Here is a 5,025-nt window from a genome sequence, read left to right as displayed (position 1 = left end):
CACATAGATAATAGTATATTGAGTCCTTTATTTTACTATATACAGTTTATTTTACTTTTTAAACTTTTTTTCTATTGGTGGATAGTTAGCTTTTGTCCATATATATATGATTTTGCTTATGTTTATATACAGGTAACACTATGATGCTCTCTTTATTACATACATGATAGAATTTTATCACTTAAAATCAAAATGTGGGTTGAATAAGATCCTCAATCAATGTGTACATTGTCAGCACACAACAATTTTCAGCTCATCTATACAGACTGGTCATGGGTATATCACCATGGTACTTCCATATATACTTTGTGAGAAAAATAAATTATTAAAGAAAAAAAGATTTAGTCCAAATATTTAGGAATTATGCTACTTTCAAGGAAAGGCGTCTTCTTTTTTTATAAAATGTCACATAAATACTATTTCAATGTGGTTACAGAAAGAAATCTAACTATGGGAGGTGAACACACAGTGTAAATACATATATGCCTTATTGTTAAAATGTACAGCTGAAACTTACTGGATTTCGTTAACCAATGTCACCAAAAAAAAAAAAATACTATTTTAATCAGGAAAAAAAGAGAAGTGATTTAAAATAGTCAATAAGGATAATATTTCATTTGTATAAATTTATTACAATTGTTACCATGAAATATATGTAAAATTTAAAAACAAATACTTTCACATATAAGAGATTATAAGTGTTTATGAATGGGAAAACAATGTATAAAAATTGCATTAGGAGATAAATTTTGTCAAAAATTTTACTAAGTTGTCCATATATTATCAGCATGTTAATGATAAAACTATTTTAAAAGCCAAATCCACAGCTACTGGAGCAGAGAGAATGTTCATAGTGTTACTTGAAAAAGATCAGTGTATTGTTTTCCATCCATTAGAGGTATGTTTTTATTTATCTGAGCTAATTAGTAATGCTCTGTATATTTCCAAAGAAACAAAGTGTAATATATTCTTCTTCAGGCTATCCTCACACATAAAGCAAAGAAGGAGTAGGAGGAAGAGTTGGAAGAGGAGCAAGAGGAAGAGTAGGAGGGGAAATACAAAATGAAAACATCATTTAAAAAGTCAAAATTGATAGAGAACATAAATTATGAGAAGCATGAACTTTTAAACCAATGTAATTATTTTTACATCATTGTGAGGTTTATACCTAAAACACATTTCACTTACTGCATAAGCATTGACAACACACTTCCCACAAACATTGAGCTCTGAAAAAAAATTAGCCATGTAATAATTTAAGCAAGAGCAAATAAGTTGCTCAGTATAAAGTGAAACACACTCATTTATACTTTTATATTACCAATTCTGAATGACTCCTTAAACTCGTACACTAGAACCTTACTATATATTATATATATTTACATATATGTAATATATAAAGTTTTATAACAATAGTATAATTAAAATAACTATATAGAAAACTATAATTGCTATTCCACTACAGGACTCTAGCAATGCTCAAGTTAAAGAGATAACTTTATATTTCTTAAAGAATATATTTTAAGCTATAGATATGTAGAATGTCTAGACTGGAAACAACTTTGGTATTCAGAATAGTTATCTCAAACAAGTCATATTTATGCTTCACCATGTAATTATAAACACTCTAGAAAGTTACTGATTATACTTTTACAAGGTAACACAAAGAAAAAAAAAACAGTGAAAGAGTATTCTAGGACAGCAAATTGTTTTTTGCATTTGCTTTATCAACAAAAGATTCTTCATCCAATTTAATTTAAAGATGTGCCAGTGAAATATACTTAGGTGCAGGTGGTTTTATTGTTGAATTGGCATGCTCTCGAGGTCTTTAGAGAATTCTTTTGGTCTTGAACATATATTCGTCTAATTCAATTTATGATATTTCCAAATATATATTTGTCTATGCTTCTAGGCCTAGGAACACTGTTAGTTTTTATTGCAATAAAAGCAATATTCATGTGAGGATAAAATTTCTGAGACTTAAATTCCTTTGACACAGATGAGGATTTGTTGGAACAAGATTTTTATTTTACCACTCTTGTGATTATATATATTATGCAGAGTAATAGAATATGATGTTAAAATATTGAGAAACTGTTCAACTTCAAATATCTTGCTGTTTAGGTTCAATATTCCTGTTACAAGGACAAAATAACTTGATAAATCATTTTTTTAAAATAAAATAATTTGTCATCATTTTTGTAAGCTTTTTAGTTTCATATTCATTATTTAAAGAAACTTGACCCTCCATAGTTGAAAGGATCATAATTCATTCAGTCAACCCAAAGATGAAAAATTGTGTGGAATATTATAGTTGAACTGAGAAAATTCTTATGGTATCTATGTTAGTGCTTTTGTATTTTGTATTAATGTCTGAAAAAAAAGTAGTTTATAGCATTTCCTCAATTCTCAGATATAGCATTATGTTCCTATTTTATTTTTGATATTGTGGTATTTGCTCCTTATAACTAAATATTTTCAATACTATTTTCAATATTGAAAATATCAAGCAAAGTTTTAAAAGCTATCAGTTCATTGATCTTACACACTTATATGTATCATCTATCATGCTGGAAAATATTTGAAAATATTTGTCTGTTATCACCTGACTATAAAACTAATTTGTTATACTTAATTTTAAATTATTATTGAATTCACAATAATTTACATGAAGAAAGATGAAATGAGTTTTACATTATTAATGGCTATAAATTGGTCTGATTGATAAAATGGATGATAGATATAGATATATAGAGAGATATATATACACACAACAACACTTTTAGATCTATACGTAATGAAATAATGGGCAGAAGATATTGCCAATTTGTTGAATAAATCCATTTTGTGATGGCATGTAGAATGTAATGATCCATGGGAAAAATAGATATTGTGGGTTAAGCCGAAGACTTTAGAGTCAAGACAGGATAATTACTATCTCTGAGATCTTGAGTAAATCACACAAAACCTGTCAAATTTAGTTTCATCATTCTTTTTAAAAAGGGTAACAAGACTTTAATAATGATAGTGTAACAGTATAACAAAACACTTTTTATAATGTGGTATTGTTACCTAGTGTCTGGCACATAATATGCAATTAATAATAGGTTGGTACAAACAGCACAAGTAAACACAATGGATTATAATTATGTCTAATTTTGCGGGTGATTGGATTAAAATGATAAAATTGACAGCTCTAACAGGATTTTGAATGAAGGTGTACGAACCATTAATTCTCCAAATTGGCATCAATCAACATCACTGTGGACGATATTGCCTCAACCCAAAGAAATCTAAGTTCATAACTCTGAAATTTTAAAAAGCTCCTCAGTAGATACTGACATATAAATAAATGTGGGACTTTCTGAATTGTAGAGTCACTGAAATTTTCTTCTTTCAATGACCTCATTTGAACTGTCTATTAAATTTTCTGAATGACTTCATAATATTTATGCTGGAAAATTAAAGAATGAATTCCTTCACTTTTTCTTATGAAAGCTTACACTTAGCTTTTCACTTAAACTCACTTTTACACTTTGCTTAGGCTTAACAAAGAGAAGACCAAATAGATGGTGTATGAGAATTTAAGGGTCTTACTTTTCTAATTGCATGAATCAGGCATCTTATGGCAAAGAGCCTGAGGACTGAATTGAGGTGTATAATGCTTATACATTAGTAACAAGCATGACAATTAATAAAAATGTTAAGAATCTGAGATCAAATTGGAAAAGGTAGAAGAAGAGAAAGTCTCAAATTTTAGACTTGGAGTTACTTTCAAATAAGGAAATCTTCAAATATTGTAGCATGTAGTTTTCTAGGGGATTAAATAAAGACTGAATAAAGTAATTGCTTTCCAGAAAAAATTTAGCCTACTTTTAGAGAAACACTTGACAAACAGGTGCAATTAACATAGAAATGTATCTGGTAATTACAACAGGATTTAGTGCAGTGGCTCCATATTGAAATTGCATGTGGTGCAATTACCTGGTTCCTATATCAAATCTAATAATTATTTAACATGCAGACTGAACTTCAGCATTATTTTATTTTATATTGTTATATAATACAGTAAAAAAAAAACTTTTCTGTGTGTATAGTACTATGAATTATAACATATGCACAGATTATTAAACCACAACAACAGTCAAGATACAAAACAGTTCTCTCATCCCAAAAAACCACTACTATGTGCTATCCCTCTGTAGTAATTTCTATGCTTAATTGTTGGCAACCACTGAACTATTCTTTATCACTATAGTTCTATCTTTTTAAGAATGCTATATAAATGCAATCAGGCAGTATTGCAACCTTTAAAGCAAACTTCTTTCACTCAGGAAAAAAAAAGAAAAGATAAACTCAATCTCATTTTCATATTCTGGTCTTCTTTCCTAATCTATTTGCTATTAGTTACTTTTCAGATACCTTGTATAACTTCTAAATTTACTATGTTGAGGTTTAATAGCTGTATTCTGTGGATGAGACAGGCAAACTGTGCTTACTCCATTTTAGCTGGAACCATAATCCTTGTAGTATTCCTTATACTTCAATATGAAAGCAGGATTGAGAAATTCGGTTCTAGGGCATCAGAATTTATGCAAACAAGTGGATTAAAGAAGAAAGAACAAGAGATTAGGCATTGTTGCAATTCAATAATTCAATGATTTTCAAAGTGGAATTTAGCTATATCGAAAGCACATGAAGTTTTAGTAAGAGGGCAGATTAACAGGAAGAAACCTGCTATACAATATCAGAATCTCTGAAAATTGGGTCTGGAGATTTCCATCTAAAAAGTACCTCACTGATGCTTACATATCCTAAAGTTTGCAAACCAGAGAGTTAATTTAGAAATAAGAAAGTACCTAATCCAAGTTCAGACTCGAACATCTGCCCATCATTGCATAAATCACATAATCTCTCTGGTTCCACATGCAAAATTCAATTCAATAAGCCAATATTTCTTACTATGTCTTAATAACACACATTAATAATTTATTATTTATTATTAATATAACTACTAATTAGCTG

General features: G+C 29.0%; 1 long non-coding RNA gene across 2 annotated transcripts in view; it reads right to left on the bottom strand.

The window, feature by feature from the left end:
- The window catches only part of LOC111736645, a 611,781-nt gene that overhangs the window by 362,352 nt on the left and 244,404 nt on the right, over nt 1-5,025 (bottom strand). The gene's annotated exons all lie outside the window — the stretch shown is intronic.

This window comes from Pteropus vampyrus, unplaced genomic scaffold (assembly GCF_000151845.1).
Source record: "Pteropus vampyrus isolate Shadow unplaced genomic scaffold, Pvam_2.0 Scaffold21, whole genome shotgun sequence".
Lineage (NCBI taxonomy): Eukaryota > Metazoa > Chordata > Mammalia > Chiroptera > Pteropodidae > Pteropus > Pteropus vampyrus.
The sequence above is the reverse complement of the archived record's forward strand: the minus strand, read 5'-3'. Positions and strand labels throughout refer to the sequence as shown.